The sequence below is a fragment of the Paroedura picta genome, chromosome 9 (genome assembly GCF_049243985.1).
Source record: "Paroedura picta isolate Pp20150507F chromosome 9, Ppicta_v3.0, whole genome shotgun sequence".
Classification (NCBI taxonomy): Eukaryota; Metazoa; Chordata; class Lepidosauria; order Squamata; family Gekkonidae; genus Paroedura; species Paroedura picta.
Genome location: NC_135377.1, coordinates 27,416,656 through 27,428,981, shown reverse-complemented (window position 1 = coordinate 27,428,981; position 12,326 = coordinate 27,416,656). Strand labels below are relative to the sequence as shown.

The 12,326-nt window shown below is 43.4% G+C and overlaps 1 protein-coding gene across 13 annotated transcripts in view; it reads right to left on the bottom strand.

Moving 5' to 3' along the window:
- The window catches only part of PAG1 (phosphoprotein membrane anchor with glycosphingolipid microdomains 1), a 113,010-nt gene that overhangs the window by 28,848 nt on the left and 71,836 nt on the right, over window positions 1-12,326 (bottom strand). The window contains exon 1 of one of the 13 annotated variants that reach the window (XM_077352055.1): window positions 3,131-3,685. The exons of the other annotated variants lie outside the window; for them this stretch is intronic. The gene's annotated coding sequence lies outside the window, so the exon portion shown is untranslated. Of the gene's footprint in view, window positions 1-3,130; window positions 3,686-12,326 lie in introns of those variants that run through there. 13 annotated transcript variants of the gene reach the window in all.

Below are 12,326 nucleotides of genomic sequence, written 5' to 3'. Positions count from 1 at the left end.
GGTTGCGATGCACAGCTGGGAGACCCTGACCATGGCCTCAGCAGGGGCACTAAACAGACCCAGGTGGCTTCCCCATGAAGATAGCCTCCTGCTGTTTCCTTGCTCTGGGTGGAGCTACTAACACAATGCAGCAGCAATGGGGCATCTATGTGGAGTTCTCCAGTTTCCCTGCCCTGCCCCCTGGCGGTGGCCACCCCCCTATCCCCCAACTGTGTTTTTCCCTCAATTTTTCCAAAATCAGGAATAGAATATCATCACGTCACTATCCAATTCGCATAACAAATTCTCTTAATTCACACCTTTCAAAAGTGATTAGCTCAGGGATCTACAACATGAAGTTGGTGAGCACCATGGAGTCTGCCAACACTTTCCAGAGTGCCTGCCAATTGCTTCAGAAAGCGAGTAAAGCCATGTAAGGCTTTTGCCCAGCAGGACTTCGGTTTGGCTGTACTGATTTTTAAAAAGGTGATTTGAAGGCAATTGCCACCATGGCATAGCGATCTTCACTGTGTGACCGAAGACAAGCTGTGTGTATGCAAGGAAAGTTTCTTAAACAGTAGGTTAATGTTTAAAGGCATTCTCTTAAATGTAGAAGAGTTATTGCTAGAGTTAGGCATGACTGAATTGCCTGACTCTTTGTGACTTGTGTGGGGGTCATTGTGTGACTGGCTCTACCTCGGGGTGCAGTAGTCATTTTGAAGGCTGGCCCTTCAAAATTTCTTTGCCTGTGTGGTGCCTGCAGGCTTAGAAAGGTGGGGATCCGTGCCTCTTCTGTTACAGAGATACACCTGTCCCTTTAAATCTTCACAATGGAAGGAGCTAGAGACTTCCTTTTTAAAATAATGAAAACCAAGGATTTAAGAGATTTGGCTACACGTAATGTTATAACAGTATATCAATATACCAATATTCAATTGCTGTTTTTAAAATCCCCCAGTGGCATGGGGAAGAAATGGCCAGGGATGGGGCAATGTCAGAGAAAATAGCTGCCCATGCGGACAGCAACATCCATGCAACAGCAGTTCAGGCTTTTGTGGGATCTCTCCCAAACCTTCAGAGCAAACAGGATCGACAAAGATCAGAAAAAAAGCTGAGGACACCCCAAGAGGTACATGAGAATGGTTTTTAAAAAATAATCTGGAGCACCAGGTTTGATTTGCCACTCCTCCACATGCAGCCAGCTGGGTGACCATGGGCCAATCACAGTTCTGTTGGAGCTGTTTTTGCAGATCAGTTCTATTAGAGCTTTCTCAGCCCCACCTACCTCACAGGGAGTCTGTTGTGGAGAGAAAGATAAGGCATTTGCAAACTGCTTCAAGACACCTTTGGGTACTGAGAAGTAGGGTATGAAACCCAACTCGTCTTAAAAGGGCTGTGCTTTCCCTCTCTACCATGGCTCCAAATCAAACTAGGGCGGCTATTTAAGAATGCTTGGCAAGTTCAGTCATAGCTCTCCAATTGCCCACATCTGACTGAGTCAGGAGCCACAAACTTCTCTTGAATGAGACCTACTTCTGGGTAAAGGAAACTATCCCAAATTAATCCTTACTACCCCAGTTTATTACCAAGTTTTGCTTTGTCCCAGAAACAGAACAGGGATTAAGAAGAGTCCCAGAAATGAACCCAAATCAACCCAAAGAAGTCACTGTTTACAATCCAGTAATGAAGCAATAAAGCTAAGCCGCTTCAGAAAAATCCTATGAAATAAGTATTTTCTTTAATTAAAGGAACTTGGAGCAGATCTTTCTGAAACCTTTTCCTGAGTCTTCCGGGGGACCCATTACCTACTCTGCAGTGGCTGGTATGCTGCCCACTGGAGATGCCTAGTCTAAATCACAGCTGTGCAATTTTAAAGGGGGGAAGGAACCATGAACAAATGCTCATTAGCTGCACAGTAGCAATCTAATCTGCCACGGCTAGCTGGTATCATGAGTCACTCATTATTATGGCACAATTCTTTTTGTCGTCACATCGACCGAATTGCTATAACAGCAGTGCAATGCATGTCCCCCCTTTTCATTCTATTCCCACAAAATAAAAGCTACATTCCCCCTCCTCCCCCGCAAAAAGTTGAGTGTCACAAATATCACCAGCATGAAATTTCCAGCATTTTGTTCTCACAATACACTAGAAGCAAGGAAAGAAATGTGAGTCACTGTTTACTGTCTGTCTGGCCTGTGGGTTGGGCACAGCACACACTCTGTGTAATCGGTTGCATCCAGATTAAATTAATAATTTCCACTGATTCCCACTTCCTGCTTCAGACCCCCCCCCCCCCCCACGTCATTCCTTGGGATCATATATCCGCCAGGAGCCTCATTCTGTGGAGAACGTGGGTTACATTGGGCAGGGTGAGATAGGGAAGTTCTGTTCTGTCTCTGGAAATCTCAGACTGGATGCAACCCAATACGGAAGGTGGACCTTCCAGGTTTGTTCCTTACAGCCTGATTCGGGAGTAGCACTGTTTACTGGAGCAGTTAGAAAGTTGGGAGGCTTCCCTTGCTGTCTTAAAGCAGCACTTGCCGTCCCCAAGATTTGGATGAAAAAGAACCATACTTTCAGTTCTTCCATTTCAACACAGCCGTCTCCCCTTGACTGATCCAGTTCACTCCACGGTTACTTTTACTTTGAGTTTAACAAGAGACCTTTGCGATATTTTATTTAATTGGAGAAACCTCAAAGCAGTGACTTGATGCTTCCTTTAAGCAACCTTAATGAGTAAATCTGCAACCTGGATTGCTTCTCAAAAATGCTCAGGATGAAACCATATTCACTGCTTTGTTGGTGGAGGGGGGGGGGGAATCCAAAAGATATGGCTTGTTTATTCTGCTCCACGTTAAAAGGCCTCCCCTCCCAGGCCTCAGTTCTAGCTGCCTGCAAAACACTTGTGAACACATGAAACGCTCTCTGTATACTGAGCAACAAGTCCCTTCACTCCTTGTAGGATAAATGGAAGTGCTGCCTGCCAAAAGACCTTAGGGCTGAGCCCTATTATTAGAGCAAACATTCTGCTATAGCCCTTGCAGGGCAGCGTCTGTAAATAGGCGGGCGGCAAACAAAGGGGGAGCTTTACTGAGTTTAAAATAGTAAATGGCCTTAGCGGTAAAAGGCTTATTGCAAGGTTACTTACGGCACATTTGCCTTCCGGCCTCAGCAGGCGGATATTGGAGCATATTGTCTCAAGCCATCTGCTGAACAGGCAAAATCAATCTCGGGGTCTGCGTGTCCTGCTTGGCTTAAAGATCTCCCCACTGTGACTTAAAGAAAAAAACCTCCAGCACTCCTAGAACTCATGATTAAAAACAGTCAGACTTGATGGGGTACACTAGTGCTCTTTAATCTCGAAGGAGAAAAAGCTGAGCTACACGTGAGTCATTTCAGAGAAGATTTAGTTGGAAGGATCGGCTCTTTTCCAAATCAGCATGCAAATGCAGGACTTCAAACACCACATGCTATTTATCACGGAAAAGGTTTATGGCCAATTAAGCCTCACAATTGTCCTGTGGGAAGAATAAGGGGCTGCATTATCTTTTTGGCCCTGAAGAAACTCGCTAAAAGGGATTAAGGTTGTACCCATAAAATTTGGACCTAGGCGGATATCTAGTGCCAGCCTTATTCATTTTTTGAAAATGATACACAGATGCAAATCTAAAGGAGAAAGATATCTCTGGAAGCAACCATCTAGGGTAGACTTAGGGTTGCCAACTCCAGCATGAGACATTCTTGGGCATTTGGAGGTGGCGCCTGTGGAAGGTCAGATTAGGGAAGGTGAGGCTACCTCAGTGGGGTACAGTGCCATCCCACTCTACGATCCAAAGCAAATCCAAAGCAAATCCATTTCTTCAGAGGGATGGATCTCTGTAATCTAGAGATCAGTAATAATTCCCAGAGCTCTCCAGCTCCTGCTTGGAGGTTGGCCACCCTAGGAGACCGATTCACAGGATAGCAATGTTCAGTCTTGAATCTATCACTCCAGGTCGGGCTCAGTCTTTTGAAGAAAAGGGGCTGGCAATCAAATAAAAGTCCTTGTTTCAAATACTGAGTGTGACTGAAAGTCCTTCCTGGAAAACCCTTTGTCAAACTTCTGTTACTTTGGGAGACTGCTGGGGCTGAGTCTTCGGAAGCAAATCTGCCTCAAATGCCCACCAGGTTCTTCCTGAACTCCATCCCTCTTTAGATCACTTGGTGGTGCAGAACATGGTACAGGGGCTCCCCTGCTACTGGAGATGTTAATGCTTATAAAATGAATGTAGGGAAAACATCAACAAATGCAAAAGAAAGAAACATAAGAAAACATGGAACTGAATCTTATACTGAATCATGCCACTTGTCCATCTAGCTCCAGATTATTTTCTTCAACTGGCAGTAGCTCTCCAGGGTCCCAGGCAGAGAATGGTCATTCTCAACATTTGCTTTCTGAGTGTTGTAGTAATTGGAGATGCCAGGAATTGCCCCTGCTTCCCCAGCTGCAGCATTGCCACTTCAAAAAAAATATCCTTTTTTATCTGGGTAGCAGAGGCACTGATTGCCCTGTGCTGGATAGGCCAGGTAGCCTGATCTCATGAGAGTTGAAAGCTAAGTAGGACCAGCCCTGGTTAGTCCAGGGTTGCTACACAGAGGTCAGCAATGGCAAACCACCTCTGAAATCTCCTGCCTTGAATATTATGGGGGCTGCAACTTGATGGCACATTCCTCTACCAGTGGCACTGACTACCAGTGGCTTTTATTCCTATCTTTTCCCTCAAGCAAATGTGTCAGTTTTCTGAATGTTCTTCTTCGTATCCTTTCGGCTTCTCTATCAGCAATCATTAAAGCATTTTTAAAGGCTGTTGCTGTGCACGCCTTGTACTAGTATGTTAAAATTTAGGTTTCTCTGAATGATGCTGAACAGACTAAAACATAAATCTGTAACTTCAACTAAGGTGAGACCTATACAGTTTGATTTGCTGAAGCATGGATTTAGTAGCCTGTAACAGTGACAGTTAGTTCTAGTGTGTTGTACTCATAGAAAGAGGTGTGAGAAGTACAGGAATAGATAAGTGGAAGCTAATGGCATGAAAGCAGCCTGCAAAAGCTTTTATACAGCTTTTCCCCTCCCTCCCTCCATTTATTTATTTATATAAATAAATAAACCGCCCTGAGCCTCCGGGGAGGGCGGTATAGAAGTACGATAAATAAATATTTGAATTTATATGACAGCTGCTCCTGGGGGACAACAGTAAATGATACATACAAAAGATTAAAAACATTTAAACAGTTAAAGTTTAAAACATTTAAACATATAAAATGCTGTTCTTTTCATTATGATACCAATATCTGTGAGCCTCCAGTACCTCTCCCATTCCACTCCAGGGGCACTTATAGAAGGGGGGCACTCTGATGTTCAGTGACCCCAACCAAATGCCTGGCAGAAGAGCCCCATCTTGCAAGCCCTTTGGAAATGAGCAAGCTCCTGAAGGGCCCCCAGCTCTTCCAAATGCTCATTCCACCAAGTGGAGGCCAGGACCAAAAAGGCAAAATTAGTGGTCATAGCTACAAAATAGCAGAGCACTAAATTCTCTCCCCTTGAAAGGTCTGGTGGGCCTTCTTCTACCACATACAAAGAAGTGAATCGCAAAAAGGTGTTAGATGGTCAGACTTACAAAGGCAGTAGACAATATTAGAGGATTTCCCTCTCACCCAGATTTCTAGTTCACTTCCCCATTTAGAAAGGATCTCAAGGCAAAAATGCTCGGCCACCCATCAGCACAATTCATACCTATGCATGCTTACACTACCAAATGGAACTGTAGTTCTTTTTCATGGAAAGATCTATTGTTACAGGCAACTTGCATGGCTCTCGCTAAAGATGACTGAACACCACCAGTTTGGCTCACACAATCCACATAGCCTGACCGCCTCTGCCAAAGAACGTGCTGCCCCTGTGCATGCGCAGAAATGAATTTTGGTTTTCTGTCACCTCACCACCACCAATATGGTCATCAGTGTAAGAATCACTTTACATTAAAAATCCAGCATTTAACTCTTAACAATTTAATTGAGGCATGGTATAAAAAGCAAGCAAACAAATAAATAAGTGTGTCTGTCTTTGTGTGTCCTCCTGACAGTTTGTACATCAACTACTGCAACGGCATCCAGAGCAGCTACTCATTCATGAGGTCACATGGGATACAGAGTTTCTTCCCTCCCTTTCTCTGGGGCAGCTCATTTGCATGATTTTTAACCCTTAAAAATAATGACCATAACTGTTGGGGGAAACTGATATTTCCTACTATGCATGCCACAAGATATAAAGAAATCAAACTTGCCTGCCAAGGCAACCAAAAGGCTGCAAAGCTGCCCAGCTATGCAGTGCTGGGCAGTGAACCCCAAGGGCAAGATGCTCAGGTTTGAGCCTTGACTTGCATATATGACACAGCAGTCAAGCAATATATGTTCATCTGGTGTATTCTGGGCTTCAAACGCAGGCTTCTCAGGTCCAACAAAAATATGCTTGCTCTCATTAGTTACGTTTTATTTTTCAAAGACTGACTATGTCTGCAAAATGCAATGCAGATCTATTGTGGCAAAGAAATGTCACCATCTGCATCTCAAGCAATTTATTGCCTCCTGACCCCATTGTTTATGCGTGAGTTTTTCAATCCAAGGCATGGCTATCTATCTGCCATGTGAGGATACACTTCATGGATCTGATTAAATGCGCTCTAGTCCATGAAAGCTTATGCCTAATAAATCCGTTAGTCTAAGATGCCAAAGAGTGCATTTTGGGGGGCTAATAGAGCTATCACTCTGGAATTGACCTGAGTTAGTTCAGAATGTCTTATTTCAGGATCAAGGATTCAGAACCTCATAACTCTTTAATGCTAAGATAGCAGCCAAATGCACTCAGTGGCACAGAAGCAAAGTTTTCACCTTAAGAAACCTTAACTCTGCATACTTGGATGAGAGATCTAGCAGGCTTTTGAGCGTGTGGTTTTTTTTTCTTTTCAGGATGAGCAAACCCAAAGCATCAGCTTCAAAGCCGGAGGCACTAGCAGCTGCTTGAGCTGGAGGATTTGTCTGTGTCCCTGAACTACCCCAGAGATAACCATGCTTACTGCTCCAAAGCACCGTCATTATCATAAACCGTATGTTGCAGAACAGCTTCTCCATGTGGTTATGTTATTTAAGAAGGTCTTCACACATTGAAAGAGCTATTCTGCTCATATACAAAAATCCTGTCTAGACCTCCCGCTATCATGGCTTGAGCCTTCAAAAGGAGGCATAAAATGGATTATGCAGTAAATGAAGACACGTATCTAGTAGTATTAATGGGGAACAAAAGAAGTGAGAAAATATAATTAAACACTTGATTTTTGCACGTCGCTTGTTGCAAATAACAAAAACAACACTTCGTGCATCATAACACACAAAGAGCCTAAATTAAGGGACCATGTAAAATGACGGAAAGTAGTGAAAAGTCTTATAGGTGCTAATATCTAGCCAGCTTGTCCCTGAATTCCTACGATTTTGCCCTAACAATAATTGATTAAAAAACTCCTAGGAATAAGAGGATTACTCTTTAGAATCTCAACATGTGGCTTGAAATAGTTAAAAAGCACACCAACTGTTCCAATAGAAATGGTTTAAATTAATGTTACTGAAAAACATAGTGCTGCTTTACAGTAAATTAGCCTAGTCTGCAATTGGTATTACACAACATGTTAGCTGTGCACAAAATGCAGGCTGGTTTCACATCTGTTTGTGGTTATTTTCCCTTTCCCACCTACCCACTTTTTTCTGGTGTTTTTTCTTGCAAAACGTCTTGCCTTAGTCTGCTAAAACTCACAAGAAACCAATAGTTCACCTGGCTATGGTGCGCCTTCACCATGTGCAGACTTTTAGACAGCAATTGTGATTTTAACTTCTTGTACATGAGAAAAATTACTAAAGTTAGTTTAGATGGTTGTTATCTTTCAGATTTCAGGCTTGGCCACATAAGACTACATAAGCAATCTAGACAGCACTCTTTTTCAAGTGGTTGTTGTGGACAAATGTAATGTGTGATAAAAATCACAGCCCCAAACAACAGTTATCCCAATCAGAGCTGCTGCTGGCTGACTCTTGTTCATAGGCAGCATTACCAATAACTGTGAACATGCCTCATGGGCCATTTGCACTACAAGAAAACATTTTGCGTGAATCAGCCTCTACAAAGGCAAACTCAAAAGAAATCACCTGTTAAGAGCATCATGCATCTTAATAATCTGACAGATGAGTCAGTACGATGCCAACTGGAAGAGAGTTCGTATTGTCAGATAAATAGAAAAGATGCATGCTAAACGTAGAGACATGGGTAGGCACTGTGGATGGCTAAATGATAATGTATCATTACTGGTAGTTTATGGGGTTGCCGTGCTGATCTCGTTTCACTATGCTTAATTGCGCTGTACCAAAATATACATTTGGTGGAGAGGCAGTACATAAACCAGCTTGGTGTAGTGGTTAAGAATGGGAGCCTCTAATGTGTAGTGCTGGATTTGATTGCCTGCTTCTCTATATGCAGCCAGGTGGGCGACTTTAGCATAGTCCCAGTCTATTCTCACAGAGCAGTTTCTCTTAGACCCATTATGCACGGCGGCAGCTACAACATGCTGCCACCATGCCATTGCAGTGGGGTCTCCCATGTATGCACAGGGGCAGAGCTCCCCCAGCGCATGCCGCCCAACCTGGTGCAACAGCCCTGAGCATGCAATGTGGGGCTGGAAGCGCCGGGAGTGCTTTAAAGCAGCAGCGGTGGCGGGGATCGGCTCCCACTTCATGGTGGTAGGGAGCAGCATGCTGCTCTCCAACCATAGTGGGGCCTGGGGATGTCCATGTTGGTGCCGCAGAGCCAGCAGGGGCAAGAGATGTCCCTGCAGGGATGCTGTAGGTCAGGAGAGGAGCCAGGACGAAAGCCTGGCTCCTCTGATTAGCCTGACCTAGCCCTCGGCACTGCCCTCGGGAGACCCAGGCCTCTGGAAGAATCTGGGTTTCGTTAACACAGGTCTTCCGAGGGACTGGGTTGGGCCAGGCCTTGGATGGCGGCAACGTCATGCATAACTGGGGATTTTCCCCAAAGCCCTGTCGCTGCCATCACGGGCATTCCAGCCCGTGCATAATCGGTCTTAGAGCTCTTTCAGCCCCATCTACCTCACACAGAGTCTTCTGCAGGAGAAGATGGGAAGGCGATTGTAAGTTGCTTTGAGACTCCTTCAGGCAGTGAAAAGCAGGTTATAAAAGCCAACTCCTCTTCTAAATGTATTTTAAATAAATAAGATATGTTTCTGTGCTGAAGCTCATATTCAGCTCCACTTTGAATTCAATACAAACAAAAATTTCTCTTCAAGGTCCTATTTTTAGCAAGGTAAATATAACTTTCCTCTCCTGAACTTCCTTTAAAAATTTTATATTTCTGAAATAAATATATGATTCCAGATTTCCCGTTCTCAGAACCACGCTACGAGTAAGCAAGACAAAGGGGTACATAGAGTACCTTGTAGTTAATAAGTGCCAGATCTGCGTTAGTGATTTCCCTTCCTTTATTAAATCCTCAATAAGCGTATTTGGCAAGGATTTTAAGAACCAAACAAGACCTCTCCAGTTCATTTCTTGCAACTGGAAGAAACAAGACAGCTAACCAAAACCTCTGACACCTGCCAATATTAAAATTGAAAAGGGAAGAACATACATCTAAAGGAGTTGTCAGTTCTTGGTATGCCCTGCCTGCTGAGGTAGGGGCAGACTAAAATAATCAAGAGTCTTGTGGCACCTTAAAGACTAATAACTGCAGGGGAGAGGCGTTCACAATCAGGGGAAATGTGCTCTGCTAGTCTGCCTTTAACAAGCTCCCTGCCTCTCTGTAGAACTGCCAACAGCTGACTGTGGAGAGGGTGCAGAGTTGAGCTGAGCGTATCTCTAGCATTCTGATCCCACAGTGCAGAATGAGAACTTCTTTATTGGCAGCCAGCAGACTGTGCAATGACATTATTATGCTGGGTTTCTGTCAGGCAGCTGTAAGGAAGCAGCTTCTGTGCCTGCTTCTAAGCATTTATTTGTGGGCTCAGCAAGTGCTGTGGTGAGGAGGCAGCGAAGGTTCTTGCATATGCATCTCCCAGCCCAGTGACCACTTCCAACTCTGCTGACACCGAAAACTACTTTGGGCATATTTAAAAAATACAAAGCACCGGGGTCATAAGGAAGCCTGTTTTTGCATCGTGCGAGTTAGTAACAGAACAGGATGAAAGAACCCTTGACTTAACTCTCATGACCCTGAACAGAAATCAACCAATCAACCACTGGAGAAGGAAATTGAATACTTCCATAGGCTACGATCTGTCAAGATGACTGGTCGACATGGCCAGCCTTCAAACATAAAGTAATGCTGTTAGAACCCCATGCCTTTCCATCCAAGGAAGGAGACTGTGGCATGCCAATAGGCAGCAGGGGGCTGGGGGGAAAGAATGAAGAGGGCAGCTGAAAGGATATTCTGCTTTGTTGCCTGCCAGTTTGCTAAGAGAAACAATATGCTAACAGCAGAGGCTAAGTACCAAGGACAGGCAAAGGAACATTTGCAAGGGGGGGGGGGTGCTTTTTAACTTGCAAGAAGACTGATCACAGAGTTTGGAGAGGAAAAGGAGAAATACTTAGAGAAACAACTGACAGTGTTCTGAGAAAAAGATGAACTTCCATAAAGTGGGGGGTGGGATATCTTGAAGACATAAGCAATGATTGAAAGGGCATCACTAGGGATTCTCAATGTATCTCTTCACATGCTAATGAAAGCTCTTCTGGACCAGCTTCTGATGCAGCAGGAGGTGTTAGAAACAGAAACACAAACATGAGTAAGTGCAAACACTAAATTCCTTTCCCTTATTAATTAATTAATTGGCTTCTCTACCATCATTCCCAAAGGCTCGTGGCAGTTTACAACGGAAGTAACCCAATAAAACAACATTAACATTCCCAATTATAACTCCCTCTGCAGCAACAACTCTCTCCCCCTCCCAAAAGGGTCTACAAAAAGGATAAAATTTTGGTCTCCAAAAAGGATAAAATTTACACATTATACATTTACACTCAACCATTCAGCTACACATTATAGAGAGTTCTATATAGGTATATTTCTATATAGAGTGTATTATTATAATTTTGACCACTGAGGAAGACCCGGAAGGGTCGAAACGCGTTTGGTCCTTGGTTCTATGTGCTGTTAGTTCGGTATAGTGTTTAAGAAGTTTTTATTCTGTTTTTAATTGTGCACTACAATAAATAATTAACAAGTTTTACATTATTTTTATTGTTCAGCTCAACTTTTGAGTTCCTAGCTGTTAAGGTTGGGTTTTGTTCCTTTTTTGGTTTAGCATCATTAGTGTTATGGCCCAGGATGGCTGGCGAAGGGGCTGTCTAAACCCCTCCCCCTCAGTATCAGTGGATGCCTTTGGTCACAGAGAATACAACTTGAATTTAACTGAGATTGCAGTTGTTGGGTTCTTTTGAGTTGGAATCATAAGGTAGGAGTGATTGTAAAGGATATCTCAAAGGCTGCAAGGTAGGGTTACCCAGCCAATCAATCCTCTTGTGGCTGTTTCTTCTGAAGGGAAATGGTAGGTCATGTAAAGATCAATATTCAACCTATTGTATACTCCTCTCTTGGAGATTTCCATTAGTATTTCTCACACCTGGACTTCTGAAACTGTTCAGAAGGTAAAGGCAGGCAAGCAGTTATGTGCACTCACACTGAGATGCATCATATTTCACCTCCAGTTAAAATATTCATCTAATATTTGATTTCAAAAGATTAAATCAAAATAGTGACACAGTCAAATATGAACCACACTGATGAATCAGAACAAAGGGCCAAAGTAGATGAGTCACCAGAAGATTTTCATATTTTTGTTTTAAGTGTCAGCAACTGGAAAAAGGGATGTTTAACCCTTTCCCCCACTTTTTAAAATCTTAAATTATTGCATTTATTTTTTATTTAGAGCATTTATATTCTGCCTTCCTACCTCATTAAGCATCCATCTTACAATCACAAAATCACTACATCAAGTCACATCAGCACTTATACTCATTCTAGACACCAGCAGTCAAAAACCCAAACATCAGTTGATTTGCAGCCCTTCCAGCTGCTTTTGGATCCTACATATATAGATTTACTTAGATCACAGACAGGTAACCTGGGCCTGAGACAAAAGAGTCTCAGGTCTAGAGTTACCTGCTTATAGCAGTCAAATCCCCACTTGCTCCCCTACTGGAACTGAATGGAGCGAGGAAAATGGAGAAAGAAAGTGACACTACGACAG